Source organism: Oxyura jamaicensis, chromosome 2, assembly GCF_011077185.1.
Source record: "Oxyura jamaicensis isolate SHBP4307 breed ruddy duck chromosome 2, BPBGC_Ojam_1.0, whole genome shotgun sequence".
Lineage (NCBI taxonomy): Eukaryota > Metazoa > Chordata > Aves > Anseriformes > Anatidae > Oxyura > Oxyura jamaicensis.
In genome coordinates, this window is record NC_048894.1 from 70221532 (window position 1) to 70239497 (window position 17966).

A 17966-nucleotide genomic window follows, 5' to 3' on the forward strand; every position below is an offset into this window, starting at 1 on the left:
TTGTATCCAACCCAAAAATAATGCATCAGGGCTCCTGAATACCTTCTCCCCTCCCTGATATGTTTGATGAACAATTCCTTGAAGGCTTCCAAAGGTAAACAAAATTTCAGTTTAAAACAAACTTACCCTCATCAATATTTTTGCCCCATTTAACTTTCCTCTCCCATCCCCTAGTCTTAAGCCCAAGAACTGGAATACCAAGCCAAACTTACAAAGAACATTAAACTTAGTTCAATTACAGCAGAACATCCAGGAAAATGTACTAGTGTTTTCCTACTGTGGGCTCATTATTTGTAAAGAAATATCAACGTATGACTAAGTACCAAGAAATGAGTAATAAACTGACATAAACAAATGAAGATATGCCAAAAACAACAACACCCTGACTAAAATTATTTTAACAACAGGAACAAGCCAAACATTTTTGCAGGGTGCATTGGGTTAACGTTCAGCTTGGTCAGTTCCTTCAGCTGCCTCATCAGGCTGCCCGAGCATTACTGCTGACCAAACAGGACAGAAGGGAAGGGGGAGGAGGAAAGAGATGATGGAATAACTGAAAAAAAAGCTTGAAAAGCACATCTAGAGAACAGCAATGCATTTCTCTCCAGGTTTTAAAAAAATATACTGACTGGCAGAAACAAATGTAGAAAAGGGTAGGTATTTTCTCATACAAACCATTTAATTATGAGATTGAGTTTATTGAAAATAAACTTCAATACACCACTGATCTGTCTGCACAGAAAAATGGCAGAACTGAAATCACTAGGGAATAGTTGTAGTCATTGTAGTGCGACATACTCTTTCACGCTCTACAGTTTAGAGCATTTAAAAAACACCTGTTGTGAATGTAAACTGCTAATATTTCAATCACATGTCTACAATGAAAACTGAGATTATGAATTACTTCTGCAAGCATAAGGTGAATTATAGTTTAGAATGTATCTGTGGACTAGTTCATTGATCCTGTAGAAAACAGCCAGCCATTAAAACACTTCAAACAAAACAAAAAAATCATGAGAAAATTGCAGCAGATATCTGGTAGAGAAATACAGCACATCTCATTGATGACATCAACTTGTAGTTTATCAATGTTTTGCCAGAGAGCAAGGAAATAAGAAAAGTTGTCACGGAAAAGAAAACGACATTAGAAGTGGACAAGATGTCCTGCTGAGACATGAGCTAGATGATGAGATTGGAGGTAAAGCCATGCATCTGCTGAGATCGCCACAATCTGCAGTGGAGTGAAGCATGAACCGGGACAGTCAGAGAAGCATGACCATTCATCGCTTCCTCTTGACAAACAGGGATTTCATTGCCTACTAGGTCCAGGACTGCCTACAGTTTTGCCTATAATAAATTCTAGAGTAAATTGGATGAAAGAGGAAAGGAGACAACTGCTCAATGTGGCTTCATAAAGCAGACTGTCCAAATGTGCCTCTAAGCACAGCTGAATTTCAATGAAGGGTGAAAGGTCCTGAACTGTTTCATTTCAGCAGCTTATCGTTAAGAAAATATTCCTATTACTTAATCATATAATTACTTCGGAAAGGACTGTAAGGAGAATGGTCTGACATCTCTGAGAATTATATTGATATACTCAAAAAGCCAGTTTGGGACTGTTTAGTTGCTGACTTTAGAGGATGTAGAAAACAGTGGAACTGACAGAGCCTCTAAGGATGCTGGGAAAACTGGATTTTTTTTCCCCCTAAACTAACAGCTGCAGTAAATTGCAGTCTTCATGTCAAAAGACATTCCTTCTATGCGCCCTGACATGTTGCCCATCATTACCAGCCCATGACACAGTCCTGTTTTCAAAGAGACTCACATAGTGCTACGCTGTTTTTTCAAGAGCCCCTCATCCCTAAGACAAGTCTTTTGCTGTGCCTCACACTCTATACAGACAGGAAGCAAGCAATCCTTTTCCCTTTCTTTTTGTCTGTCTGAACAAAGAAACAATTAAAAAAAACAAACAAACAACACCTTTCCCCTTCCTTTTCATCTGGTTTATAGGCATTCCCTGTAACATATAATCTTCATCCTGACTTAATGAAAAATAAATGTGATGACCACCATTAAATATGAAGCAATCAAGATCAGGAGTGGATTTTGGCTCTAGAGGGTGAAATGGAGACACAACAAAAAGACTAAACAGATTCTTCTTTTGTTTTTGGATTTACTCCTTCTACATAACATCCTTTAAACTGTTCCGAACTAAAATGAAAATGTTGCTTCTAAGCAAAGTCAGATGCGTATTTCATATATTGAACTCATTTGCAAATAGGATTCTTTTCTTCCCTTTTCTAAACTCTGCTTTTGCTACAGTCTATTGTTAAAAAAATGTTGCCTATCCATTCAAGAGTAAAATAATTATAGCACTTATTACTATGAATAGTTAGTATTTATTTCTTTTGCTCTATGATCCTGAATGTATATTATTCAAGAAAGAAAAATAAGGAACATAATAGTATTTGCAGACACTAATACAGCATCTAGCTCAGTAGATTCTCCTTCAGGTGGCTAGAAGTAAAGCAGAATAAACCCAATGCTATATGCTCAAGACTGTTATAAAATTATTCGTAACTTCAGTCTCACATATGTATAGCTGAAAGCCAGAAGTGATTTAACCTTAAACATTAAGATTAGAAGGATGTTTCCTTCACATGGTGAAGAAAAGCCAATAGCTTGAATTCAGACTATCCCAAGGTCACTCTTCCAATAGGGTCTGACAGTGATTGTACTGTTCTGGCAGCTTAAAAATATTACATCTCAGTGGTCACAAGGCAATCAGAAATATCAACTTCTTACAGTTACTTTCCTTCCAAAAGTACAAGAGAACAACCAGCTCACCCCAAGTCTCAGGTCCACAGCCCCCTCAGTTAGGATACCACTATAAAACCCAGAGATTTTGTCTCACACAGGATCACAAGCAAGCTGGCTCCCCGTACAGGCACACAACACAACCAGACAAATAACCTGTACCCATATGCAAAATAATGAGTGTACAACCACATGAAATAACATATGAATACTGCCTTGTGTTGCAATTCTGCATTATCAGAGGTCTGAGAGGTGTTTTTTACTGTTCTGATGCAACTAAACACTTTAACAACAGGCAAATTCAAACTGGACTCAAAGCAAAACCACTCCCTCCCCATTTGCAGTCATCACAAGCAAACACAGTTCCAAAAAGTGATGCATCTCCAGAGACATAAATTATTTTCTCTAAACATCATTTTCACTGAAAATTTCCCTCACTAAAACTGTTTCTCTGCACCCTTGACTAGCTAGCTTTGTCACAACTTCTGATGTCTCAAGCACATCTACAAAAGCAAGCAGCATTCTGATTTATGGCACTACCTAAAACACCTTTTGCTTCACCAGATGAGCCTCAGAGAGAACCCACCTCCATTTCACAGTTCCTTGCTCCTTCCTTTCATCTGTGCTCAGTGAGATAAAAACTACTGGCCTCTTTTCGCTTGCTGGTCCATTCTTTAACCACAGAGCCACAGCTGTTTCCAAGTGCCCATTCCCCTGCATGTGTGAACCATTTGATTAAATCAATAACAGCATCTGCAGAACAGTCCAGGGGGAAGATAGATTTAGATACCAAAGGTCTCTTCCAGCCCTATTTCCTATGATGCATACATGACCACATTATGTAGAGATTCTGCCTTTTTGTCTTGACCTAGAGACAGTTACTTTTCAACAAGCTGGACAAAGAAAAGCTACCTGGACTGATGGTATCACATGCAGATTAGCAAACCCTCAGAAACAATTGGATTCTCAGCTAACTGCTGCTTTCAGTCTTGATGGGAAACTCTCTGCCTGTCCTTGAATGAACCCTGGGGGGAAAAAAATCCTCTTCTGTGGACATGCCTTGACTATTTGTCTGCTAAGCCACAACCACAAATTTATTACGTATCTGTACCGCTGCCACAAAATTTGGAGTCTTGTGCTACGTAAACTTTTTGTAAGAATGTTCCTACGGATTGCATTCTCCACTCTGAACCCACCATTTCTGCAGTGACCTCACTGAGGTGAAAATTGCTCCCATTTTATGCATTATTTGTCAAATACTTCCAAATACAGTAGACTAGACTCTGTGACTGGTTACAATAAATGATAACCTTATAAGAGTCACAAAATAATGATGAAAAAAATAGCCTGTGGTAAGAGGAAACTTCTAAATGATCAGATTAGAACTGACAATTCCCTTTCCTCCAAGGGTAAGGAGCATGACCACTCATTCATCAGGGGAAACTGCTAATCTCCTTGGTTTCAACACAAACCAAAATACTATCTAAATTAAATGTGGGTGCTATTATTGGATATATTTTGTGCAATACCTTTTGGACTGCCCAAGGGAGTTTATGGCCTACTGTAGTAGTCGTTCCCTGGGATGACCTTCTGCAGTGCAATAAACTGAGCAGTGCTTTGCCAGGGAAAAGTCCTTGCAAGCCAAACCAGCATTCAGAAGGTGAATGAGTTGCAGGAGGGACCTCCACACCGGCTGTACTTTGGGCCAGCTGCTGCCCTAGGGCTGTCCAGCAGAAGGCAGGCTCCCTGCCGCGCGGACGTGGAAAGGACATGGCAAGAGCAGAGTCACCCCTCCACAGTGAAGCAGTGTTGGCTGCAGAAAGATAGTAAAGGCTGATGAAATTTGCCAGGAGGGAAGTGAGGGAGGAAAAGGAATTTCAGCAGGAGGAGCCCTCAGCAGCATGGCAGCAGAGATGGCCACAGCTGGTTGTAATCTGGTGAGCAGCCGCTTCCCAACCTGGCCTGCTCAGGCCCAGATTTGGCTGTCCCTGCTCCTGCAGGCACAGCCCTCACAACCTCCCAGCACAAAAAGAGCAAGTTACAAAAATACTCTTCTCAAAAACCCCAAAACAAAACAAAAGTCTTAAGGTAGCAAAAGACACATCTCTGACACAAAGGAGAAAGCCCTGTTAAATTGGAAATCATTGCACAAAAGTTTGTATAAGTGGCAGATGATCACTCTCCTACTTCCACTGTTGAGATATTTGGAAAAAAAAAACCTCTGAGCAACCTATTGCACTCATGTCTTAAGAGAATTCTTGACATCCCATACATTTCTTTCATACAATTCCCTCTGATGTAAGCCCAATATTCACTACAAAACTTTCTATTAACTTTTTCCTCTGCAGATCAAATTTATTATTCTGGATGAAGAAGGCACTATGTTTAAGCTTCCATAACAGGTAAAGATGCTAAAGTTTTTGCTCCTCCTTCTCCCAGGAGGCTAAAAACTCAAGACAGAGTTTCATCACTCTCGCAAAGCTTAAATAGTGCAAGTAAAATGCCTTAAAGTAATCCCAACCCCCACAAATACGACATACACCCTGTACCAACATTTCAACATTTTCAATTGAATTCTATCCATTAAATATGTCTGTCTGCTGAAATTTAGTCTGTGTGGATATATACACACACTAAAAACTCTCTGTAAGCTTTTTTTTTTTTTTTTTTTTTTTTTTAAATTAATTTTCTTCCTGGAAAGGATGTTCCTTGGTCTGTCATAGTAAAAGAAGTTAATCAGCACTGGAAGTTCTTCCTTCTCATCTGCTTAGCAAAGCTGCATTTATGATTCAAGAAAATCAACTATTGTTTAATTTGTTTTTTGTATTTTTTTTTTTTTTACCAGTGTAATTGATTCTTTAACCATGTGGATTTTAGCATTGAACTTCATTAAAATAATCTAACATTGGCTTATTTAATTTTATCTCTAACCTATATTTCAAAAAATGCTTTTGTTATCACTTGGCAAAGACTCACTTCTTGGTTAATATTTAACAATGTGACCACATTAAGACCTGTTTTCTCTTACAAAATATGGCAAAGTACATATTAGTAAGTATTGCTATAAAACAGTAAGTGAAATATAATTTTGTGTAAACAATCAGACATTTCTCTGAATATGTGCATTTAGACCACACCTGACAGAGATTATGAAAATCAGTCATCAGAGCAAATATCCATGTCCTTACTGCAAGTTCCAAGTGCTGAAGTTTCACCTGGCATCAATCAATGAACAAAATAATTTCCAAAAGTACTTTTAAGAACATTACATAAACACAAACATGAGCTTTAGAGCAAAAGAGTATGGTGCAACTATAGGAACATACTAGCCAAACCTAACCATTGGAAATGAGGGACCAAGAACATGAATGTTAAGGCATCATCACCATTACAACACTCCTAACCACTACAGCAGTGGAGACTAACAGATGAACTATTACCTCTGTAGTGCTTGTAATAACTGGAATAAAATTAATCCACAAAACTGTGGATATTTCAGGCAAACAGATTTGGTCAACCAGAATGTTTTTCTATGGAATTCCTCTGGTTTATAGAACTGTACAGTGTTTTGAGAGAGATACACAAAGAAAATAAATCCCCTCTATAATTTAAACTATTTGTCTTTTAGCTGTTAACCTGTTTCACAAGTTAAAATCTAACAACATTTGCAACAAAGAGGTAAAAGCAAATATAATCTCCAAACCAACCACAAATACCGACATCCTAGAGAAATCTAAACATTTTAAAGACTGAAGACCAAAGAATTAAAGTAAGGATAGTTTTGTATGACTTTGCACTAAAATTAACTGGCAGATAAAGGGGGCTATAGAACAGCAATCATCAGATAAAGCCCAAGTATCTTCTGTTCAGGAAACTTAGGTAGATTTAGGGAATGAACTTCTAAAACAGGAGACACTTCACTGATTTTTTATGCACTGAAACCTGTGGCACTCATTAAATGTTCCTTGTTGTTTTACAGATTCTTGTTGTTTAAATCATTTCAAGTAAGCTAGAAATGAAAAAGAGCAACATGCTTTCTGCAGGTTTCATTTCTATCCTGCTGCTGCTGCTGCTTGTACCTTTTCACCTCACAGCAACTGAAAAACTGTGTTACACGGTGAGAAGAAAAAACAAGCAAACAAAACCCTGAGAAGTCTATTAGTACTGAGAAACAAAACCTTACTGCAGAGATTATATTGAAAAACTAAACCAAAGGGACAGAAAAAAATGAAGATAACATACGTAGAAATAAAATTTATAAATCTGAACTTAGTGTTGAGCTATCAGATAAGGGCTTTTTCGTTTGAGCAGCAATAGCATATGAGAACCACAGTACCAGCCTCAACTGTAAAAGAATAAACTGACTTTAGAAGAAAGAAAAAAAAAAATAAAGTTCCCAAAACATACCCACATTTCTTCAAAAGTGAAATGCAGTTTCTTATTAAAGCACAAAGTAGAGCTTCAAAGATGTATTAGCTCTTTCATGCAAAGAGCTAATATGGTAAACTATCCAAATGATTATAAAGAAAATAACTAACAAGTAACTAATAATTACACCAACTTCACTTTAATTATGAGAAAATCTAACACCTACCAGTGACTTTAATAAGTGCTCATACTGGAAATGGGCAAACCCCCTGTAAATAGTGAAAGGGTGCTATGCCATTTGTTTTCCTTATTCTAAGTCAAAAAAATAAACCTTGGGATTGCTACAATTAGTTATGTATTATTGCACGTTACCAGAAAATTACTAAATTATATTATTTAATGCAAACAATACAGCTTTAGTTCCCAGCTGGACCAATCTGTATTATTTATTTACATGCTGAAACTAGGTCAAAAATGTCTTTTCAGATGTGTCATGAGAGAGCATTGATGAGATGCATGAGTTGAAAACTTTCTCCAACAGTAACAGTTAGAACCTCTTTTTTCCCTTTTAAAACACTCTACATCTTGTAGGCCACACATCATTACCATGAGAAGACTAAAAGAAATAGAAGAGACAGCAAAACCCTTAATGCTCAAGAATTAAATTGCTGTTCACCAAACATAACAGTCTTTGTAAAATTTAAGGATTTAGATTAACCTGATACTTTTGCAGTGCTTCCTACCAGCCTAAATAATTATCTTAATGATTTCATATTGACAGCCTGGTTCTCTGGCATGACCAGACAGCAGAATAGTAGGGAAGAAGGGATTTTCCATGTACTTACAGATGCCATCTCTGGGGATCTTATTATCCTGAGCTTTAATAACATGCAAACTTTAAAATAAAAAAATTATCAAATTCTGTACAGTCTTAAATAGAAGGTAGAGATATGGAGATTATTACTTCTTAGATTTAATTGTGTTATTAATTCAAAGAATCAGACTCAGACAATGAAATTTGAATTCTCCATAACTTAGGAAAAAAAAAAAAAAAAAAACAAAAAACTGATCATAGAGTCTGACCAATACATTTTGTGGGCAAAAGCCCACACTAACTATAACCAAAGAACGTGGCTTGAAGAGGATTTTAACCAACTCATATGTAGTAACTTCTCTTCTTCCCCATCCCCAATTATTATTTATTACTTATAGACCACAAAGTCCAAGCTAGTTTGCTAGAGTCCAAGCTAGATATGCACCACATTTGCAATGTTGATCCATGAATTTATGGAAGTCTCTGAAACATAGGTGGGATTATAGAATTGGGTATCAGTGTTGGGAGTTTTAAGGGACTGTTAACACTAACACATACTTAATGTTAGACACACTGAAATTCATTTTCTGCATCATCTGAATCACACTTCTAGTGCTCTGTGCACATCCCTGCAAATTACACTGTCAAATGTACAAAGACTTTCCCCAAGAAAAATATAATTTAAGAATTATATTATGCATCTTCCCTCACAGGTGCACTAAAAGGAAGCCATCCTGCTACAGTCTTCACATAGAAGAAATGATTTGCCACTGGCAAAAGCAAGAGCAAAGCTGCAGTTTCACGCAACCACAAAAAGCCCTAAATTTAGTACTTCTGGTCAGCCTGTAAACTAAGACAAGTTTCTTACCTGCAGAGTGAGCAAAGAAACCTTTCCTGTCACCATCTGGTATCAAAACTATCACTCTAAATTCTGAACTTTCCAGACTACAGAAACCACCATGCCGTATAAAGGTATATTGCTCTTGAAGGTAATTTGCCTCTTCTGGCAAAATGTCCTCTTACAGAACCACATAGATCATTATAAACATCCTGTTATAACCTATGAGCTGCAGACTGTATTTAAATTTGGAGATGTGCATTTTTATTTACCAAACTGTTGCACAAACATTTGAAATCCTTTAGTCTTTATTTATATTCTTTACCCTTTCCCAGAAATGTCTGTATTCACCATAACAACTGCCTTTCATGAGACCATTGGTAGTTTTTATGACTCTTGGCTCTCAGAACGAGACCAAATACAGGTTGCTGTCTTAACCCAGTAGAGGTACCTGAGAAAATGTGGAATGGTGGAAAATAAAATGTACAAAGCAAAAATTACTGATTAGTTTTCTTAAACACATACAATTTGTCACTGAATTTCACCATGAGATATTTTAATCCTTCTGTGTGGTGACCCTATGAAGTCAGTTCTTAGAAAGTTTGGTGTCGCATTTACCTTGCAAACAAGCAAACAAAACCCAACACCAGCTAGATTTGCCGCTTTCTATGATAAGTAATATAACCAGGAAGAGTCAAAGGTTTTAAAGAAAGTCTCAATGCAATGCTCCACTGCTTATGGCACTAAACAGTCATCCAAAAATCATTGTAACAATCTTAAAGTGAAAAGCATGTCTGTCTGTAGGACAGAAAGACCAGGGGTTTTTTAGGATACCCATGTTGTTTCTTTAAGTTTGCAACAGGAAGCCAGAGCACCGACAGGAAAAGTTCTTAGCAGAAATTCAATTAACTGAAGCTCTGCCTATTTATAATTAATGATTCTGCCCATTATGCTTTTATTTATTTATTTTTAAAATTCTGAACAGGTATTTTGTTTGAGCATAGAAATTTCCATGGTTCTATACAGTTATCAAATAATACGGAACTGGATGCTGACTTTCTTGTTTTATTTCAAGAGTGGTAAAATGAAATAAATGCTGAAAGTCATCCATTCAGTACCTATTCTGGAATTATGTAGATTTATAGGATATTTTGAGATGAGTACTTTCCTCTAACCTCTGAATCACAACCCTTAATTTAAATGAGCTGAAGCCCAGTAATGAGGCTACTGATTCATGTACTTGAATCTAAGTGATTTATAAATCATTTTACCTTCACAGAGAAAGGAGACTAAATAACGCTGGCAATATTTTTTTTTAAAAAGGAGAGTGATCACCACCTGAAAGAAATACAATACATAAGAGACTGTTCATATTTACTTACAAAGTCACAGCCCAAAGAGTTGGAAATATATGGGAAAATAAAGAAATCTGACTGATGTGAGCAGGACCAAGCATAATAATACATATATATATATTCAAACAAGTAGTGCATAACTTTTTTGAAAGTCTGCAGCTAAAAATGAAACAGAAAGTGCAGCTGATTCAGCAGTGTCAACTATCAAAAATGCAAGTCACTGTGCAATGGAAGAGCCAGTGCACTATAAACACTGGAAATTATTCCCATGGAAGAGATGCACTGCAAATCACTCCTCCAAAATCAATACTAAAAATAACTATAATTACACAGCTCCTTGGTCAAAACATGTGGTTAATGTTACCAAAAGGAAATCAAACCAATAAAGTCCACTACTCCAAAAATAAAATAAACCAAACCAAACCAAAATAAAATAAAAGGTGGGGGGGGGTCGAGGGGGGGAAGAGGAAAAGAAGGGTATTTGCTGTGTGTTACAAATATATGCAAACATCATCTGATCTGACTGACTGAGCAGAAGTTCTAAAGACAACCTTTACAAATATACTCATGCTGATAATCTCCAGAGTGATCTTTGAAATCTGACGGGCAAAACATTTCAGATTTGTAACTGATTCAGGAGCACCATACACTTTGATCTATAAAAGCCGATGAAAATACAAGGCAGTCATAAATTACAGAAGCTGAGGTTAATGCTTGATAGCACAATGGACAAACCTTACGTGTGGCAGTTCAGGGGCTGCCAACAAACACAGCCCACTCACTGGACATGCAAAGATCTCCCATTATTAGAGAAGGGGCCACAACTTGAGCCCAAGAGCACTACTTCTTGCTATGGAAGGTAGAAGAGTGAGCACAGCCCAGTGCTGCACTGAGACAGTGAAACACCAGGCCTTACTAGTTCTAGCTGTAAAGAAAAAAAAAAAAAAAAAAAAAGAAAAGAAAAAAACAGAAAAAAGAAAAAAAAAACCACCACAATCTAGCAATCTTGGGGGAAGAAGGAAATGCATTTTCTTCCCATAGTAGAAAATATAACCCAGGTGTATTGGTGCAGCAGATGCAAACAGTTCACTGTGAACTGCGTGACCTGCTTTGACTCCTTTTTAGCTTCATAAAGAAAAATCTAGGAGGCCTGCACAACCTAGAAAATCAACTGGGTGACAATAGCACCTGAAGTTTGAGTAACAGCAAAACAACGTTAAGACATCTCTGAAGGTAGTCACAACTGCTGGACTAGACAAATGGAAAAAGGGTACGCTACTGACATCATTAGGATTACTGGGGCAGTGGTTATAAGCACAGGTGAGGTAGGCTACTGAAAAAAAGAAAAAAAACAGCTAAGAAATGCATTTCCACCTGTAAACATATTTAGACCATTGCTGTCATTTGTTTGATACAATTTTGGCTTTTGTTCCCCATCACCCAGTTCTGAAATAACACTCTCCCCCCCCAGCCCCACCTCTCCAAAAAAAACAAAATCCACCATGATCACAAACAAAAACACAACCACCCCACACCCACAGCCAACCTCTACAGGTTCTCTGAAAGCAGGTAAATGACATAGTGATATGGGAAAAAAATAAATAAAAGAAGAAAGATGGAGTAGATGCTTTTGGTTTTTGTGGTATAACAAGATAAGAAATTGTCTAAGGGTAATAACAATAGGGAGGTAAGAGGAGCAAGGTAAATTAACAGCTGAAAAAATAAATGTGGAAACATTATTATTTATACACTATCAAACTAAAGATACTTCTCAAATACAAAAGTGTGCCTTGGGCCCAACTTTAATTAATATATATATATTTTTTTTATTCAAGACTTGGATAATGTAAGAGAAAGTAAACTTATGAAATCCACAGATTACATCAAACTGAAAGGACTGCAAGGTTTCAGAAGTGCAGGATCAAGTTTCTAAAATATAATGCTGAATCTGGAAGACAGCTTAAAAAGAAAAAAAAATTACTTCTATTAGAAAGAAAAATAGAACATGCATGAAAAAGATGTGGGTTTACAGACTAAGCAACAGAACACAGAAAAACTTATTGGGTTATAATAAATTATGAAGTGTATACCAGTTAACAGTGAGACGTAAAAAGAAGGGCAAAGCCCAGTTCTGAGGCACTGTGGTAAGGAAACTTTACATGTGCAAAGAGATAATACTTTCTGTCAAGTACCAGTGTCAGTATCTGCTGAAACAATCCAGTTTTGGGCACCATAGCTAAAGAGAAATCCTTTTGACAGTCCACAGTTGACCAACAACAATAAGAAATGGTGTATTTTTAGTCTGGTAGAAAGAAGTACCTACAGAGCTCTGACAGCTGTTCTACAGCAGGTGAAAGTCAAATATGAATTGTTCATTGGAAGAAATGCTACTGAATAGTATCGGTTTAACCTGAAGCAATTAAAGAATATTTAGGAAAGCAATGGAAAATGGTTTTTCTAATAAAAGCAGTATAAAAGATAAGGTAGAGATGGTTTAATTCCCATTGTGGAAATATTTTGATGAACAGCTTATACAATCTCTGTTGGAGAAAACAAACACTTGCTCTATTCTGCCTCAGTTCAATGATAGACTAAGTTGATCAACATCTCCTTTAGTCCAATCTGCAGTTCTAATAACACCCATGAGATTTAAAATAATCTGCTCTCCACATGCATAGCCCTGGTTTCGGTGCTATCGTAACATGAGCAAGGGCCAAAATTTATTGCCTCAGTGACACATTGTTATACACAGCTCTAAAGCCTGAGATGCTAGGTATTGCTAAATGCAGAAAAAAGTGCTTGACTAACAGGCTTACTAAAACACATACTGTCTTGCTAGTTTGAAGCTGTTGGTAGAAATCCATACCACTAAAGATAGAGCCAGTGGGGACCTTAACTTTGCAAGAGATTCAAACCGACTCCCTAAAACACTCCAGTGAATTCCCATCTGGTAACAGTATCTACTTGAGGAGCTCTACTGATCTCTCAAATTCTCCAAATTTGTAGCAAAGACTGCGAGGCTACATGTCGAAATAATCAAATGACTCAAACAGTGACCAATATTGAAAAAAAAAACAACAAACAAGATCTGAACACAGCTTACAAGCTTAATTTGACAGTTTGAAGCAGATGGGAGATTCTCATAACTAAGAAATTGCCTCTTCTCCCCAACCCAAATCAGACTTTGGAAGCCAAAGGTGAACAGATGCTGGTTCCTGCAGTCTGTGTGGGATGGCATGACACATTGGAAAGAAGCACTGAATGAGAGCTGACGACCTTACTCATGTCTAACTACCTGGCTGTACTACGTGGCTGTACAGAGGATGAACCACACTCATCTTGGAGGTGCACATTAGAGGACAAGGGGCAATGGAAACAAGTTGTAACCAGGGAAATTCTGATTAGATGCTAGGTTAAAAAGAACAAAAGGTCATAATCAGGTTGTCAAGCTTGGAAAGAAGCATGCCTCGGAGATACTCTAAACAAGCCCTGATCAGCTTTTAAGAGGGTGTCTGAGTGTTTGCTGAGAAGCAAAACAAAATATAGAACTTCAAGCAGAAGTTCTGGATCATTTTTTTATTTTTTATTTTTTTAAACTATCTGCTTGATCTTGAGTATTAATCCTATTACAGAGCTGAGTAAAGAGCAGGGACATATTTGTCCATTGAATACTGCCTTTTAAAATTTGTTTCTGTGACCTACTATCACATTAGTCTAATGCATCAAAAGACTTATTTCCTCATCAGGTAGTTCCAAAGCATCTTATTTACCAATGACCCTATATTTTGATGCATCTGAATTATAAAATTCTTGGCTGAAGCAAAGTTTCACGTCAGTTACTTCCATTCTCTTCACGCACAGAGATAAAGCTGCCAATGAGAAGAGTGTGGATGGCATTGGGAAATCTTTATTAAAAAGATGCTGTCTTAGCTTCGTTGAGATATGAAGCATTCTTTCCACTGGTGTAAAACTCTGTTCAGAGGTTATTATGTTCATGGATTACATACTGCCTGCATTTGAAGATAGTGCTTGGCGATACTACTTGCTTTTATGAAAGAAGGAGCAGATTGGTATCCTGTGCATGAGTTAGAAGAAGCATCTAAGGGATTATTAATTAGTGGACTCCAGCATTTTCTCTGCATCTACACTCTTTGTAAAGATACAAAGCATAAGGGCCTTTGACCAACAAAGAAACCATCCTTTTTTTTTTTTTTTTTTTTTTTTTTTTTTTTTTTTAACCACTCTCCACCACTTTATCAGATGTTTTTAGTGGATAAAGAGCAAAAGAAAAGTCTTTTCAAAAAACATCGAGGTCATGCCTCTGTAAGCAGTAGGGCCAGTTTACAGCCCCTCCTGTGCCCAGCCCCTCCTTGTTCCCTTTAAGGAGCTGGCATGAATTAAGACTATGAACAGAAATAAGCAGCCAAAACCACAAAGTGGAACAGGTAGAAGGAAAAAAGCCATTGTTCAAACTGGCTCAAGCACTTCTAATTAATGTTTAACAGTAGTGCTAAATGAGGGGAAAGCATGGATGGTTCACCTAACAGAAATCTGCAGCTGGATTTCTTCTTCCCCTCATGTAAAGAGAAGATTTTGAAGAAGCTGCATTCAACAGACAGAATGAACTTAGGGAATACACTTCAGTAACAGGAAAAATAACTTAGATGTTTTTTAAAGAAAAATCCATTCCTTTCCAGGGCCTTTCCTACCTTTGTGAGTTTTCAGCATAGGGAAGCTGAGGATATTCCTGAAACCAGCTTCCAATCATTTGAAGCCTACAATATTTTCTTTAGTTTTGCAGAATTTCCAGAGCCTAGTTGATGCAAGCAAAAATGCAGCATGTGTTTGTGATTTCTTCTATCTTTAAATCTATTCACACTGCATCTTCCTGGCCTGGAGTTCCTACAAGACTTGTTCCAGGTTACAGTCTAGCTTGACGCATGTAAAATTTTAAAATGTCTCTGCATATACGCATAGGCAATTGCAGCAAAACCAAACCAAAACACAAAAATACCACAAGAAAACAAAACACCCCCAACCATTTTTAATGAAGTATATATATTTTTTTTAAAAAAAAGGAAACTCCGTACATCTCTTGTACTCATAAAGCTGCTTATGACAAATCAACTTTTACATGCAGCAGAAAGTCCACAGATTTCGCTGCAGAGGTTTAGCAGGGGATCATCTGAGCCCACCTCTATTCTCTTCCTCAGTTGAAAAGGACACTGAAGGTAGAAATTGCTAACAGCGAAAGACGGCCCTTTAACAGCATGACCTCAACAGCCATTTTAATAGCCAGCCTGCACATTTTTACATTGTCAGCATACTCAGACATTCAGGGAGGCAGAACAATCTGCATGGATCTTGGTGAGAAGAGTGGAGGTTGCCAGAAGGAAGTGTTTGGAGGGCACACTACCAGGGCTAGGCTATGTGTACATGGCTGAAACATAAGCTGCTTTTCTGCAAGGAAGCTCTTTTAATAGGAATCCTGTTTATTTATTTATTCAGAAGCAGATGGCATCCTCTCAAGATGTTATGCAGAACATGACACACAAAACAAGTATTTTCATCTGAGCATATTTTTTCTAATCAACTCCCTGCTATTCAGCATTAAATGACAAACAAAAATTTTGTCTCCAGAGTCTGGTAATACTCTAGGCTAACTCAAACTAACTCAGGATATAGCAGTAAGTGATGAAATGTAATGACTTGTAATACACTGGAGCGCAGACTAGATGATCTCAGAATGTTTTGACTTAAACGTTACATTAAAAAAAAAGAAAAAAAAAAGAAAAAAAAAGAATTCCAACTGTAGGAGAAAAAAAAGAACAATCAGCTATCGCAGTCTCCATGCTGATGAGCACATTTGATGAACAAACCCCATGACCTATGGTTAGTCAAAAGTGTCTAATGCAACTTTTTGTCTTTATACAAAGGGAAATGGAAGCAAAACATCTTATCATGAAGTATATTAGCAATACTGTAATGCAATCACTGAATTGTATGATTCTGTATGATATTGCAGATAGTTTTCGTATTGTGTTTTATATAATTCCTCCTGAGTCATGACTATTAATATCTATTCACTGTGAAGCCTGAACAACCATGACCAAGACTTATAGCAGGCTATCATGTCAAAGAAAATCATCACTACATACAGACAAGACATAATTTAAAGGAAGCTAAATACTGTCAAATATTCCCCTCTCTTTATCCTTCCCACTCCACACCTTACACTGCTGAGTGCCACCTTTAATAGAAAAATATGTTTCCTTTTAACAGGGAAGAATCATATATACCCATGTGTGTTGATACACCAAGGTTCATCTACCACACAACAGTGCAATGCAGTACATACACTAGGAGCCATGCTTTTAAAAGCAAACATGCTTTTAAGAGAAAGAAAAACTTTGATTTTGTTTAAATATGTAACTCTTATTTTTAGAAGAGTCTGAAACCATTATTATTTCGGTGATTTTGCCTGACTCAAAGTGCATTTGAGAAGATTAGCCTGCATAATTATTTTTCCTTTCTCTGCAACATCAAGAATGCTGAAAAATCTTAACAGGTATGCAAATAGCTTTGGAGGCTGCTGATCAAAAATGATGCTTCAGTTTTTCATAACTGTGACGCTTTTTCCTGTTTAATTTTTCCTGTTCAAGTAGTTGTCCAGACTATTTCCAAGCACTGCCAGCCAGTCTGATTTCATGTTCTCTCTCTCCTTTTGGGAATGTATAGCTGAGGTGATGACTCAGAATCCTAAATTCTAATAACTCCATAGAAGGCAGCTGCCAAGCCTAAATCTTCCCCTGTGGTCTGGCTCTCCCACAACTAACAAGCCAGCTAGAAGTCCAGCCAGCTAGCAGCTTTGCACAAGGGAAAACCAAGAAGACTACCTGGTAAGCAAGAGCTATTCAGACATCTTTGCACCTCTTCTACCTTTTTTCCCAAAAAAGGAACTCTGAATTAAAATAATAACAAAATGATAAAAAGATAATGAAGAGTTTGGGGTCTGCGGCTCGTCCTTGGAGGTTAGTAGTAAAACCAACTTACCTGCCTGGTCAGAGCTTTCCTAGCTTTTCAAAGATTAATCTGTTATTGTTTGTAGGGAGGAAAAAATGGACACAGCAAACCAAGCAACTTGGAAGCATATATAAGAATGTAATAAATGTGAAAATTATTTCAGGCAACTGGAATGATGCCACCTATTCAGTGCTTTATTTAAAAAAATAAAAAATAAAAAAGCACTTATCCCCCTCATCTCCTACAACTGAAAAATATTGATGTCATCAAGGTAGTCAGTTTTTGGCTTTAGTCTTTTAGTTGCTCCCTGAGAACAAAAGACAGTTGGGATCCCTGTGGAAACTGCTTACAATTCTGTGTTATTATGAAAATTCAGAACTGAAGGAAGGCTTTGCTCTGCTATTAAGAGGGGAATACAACACTCCCATTTGCATCACTTCCTTTGATGGGCTTTACACTAGCTAACCCTAGATAAAAGTTGCTTTCCATGAATGCAGATAAAAGGTGAACAAAATTTCAATTGTATAGTTTTCTTCTTATTACACCACATTTTCGGAATATATGAACTCATTTTACATAAATCCACTAAATACCTGAGCATTGAAAGCTTTATCACTGCAACAGTATGGTATTTAATTTGTTCATTTGATCAGAACAGCCATTTCACAGTGTCTGACTGAGGTAAACGAGACTGATCTGAGGCACAGCAGACACTGGGCAAAGCACTCAAAGATCTCATAGCAATTTCTGA

General features: G+C 37.2%; 1 protein-coding gene across 5 annotated transcripts in view; it reads right to left on the bottom strand.

Moving 5' to 3' along the window:
- Positions 1 to 17966, bottom strand: part of CDYL (chromodomain Y like) — a 107585-nt gene that overhangs the window by 24258 nt on the left and 65361 nt on the right. Inside the window, exon 1 of one of the 5 annotated variants that reach the window (XM_035316612.1) lies at positions 3404 to 3531. The exons of the other annotated variants lie outside the window; for them this stretch is intronic. The gene's annotated coding sequence lies outside the window, so the exon portion shown is untranslated. Of the gene's footprint in view, positions 1 to 3403; positions 3532 to 17966 lie in introns of those variants that run through there. 5 annotated transcript variants of the gene reach the window in all.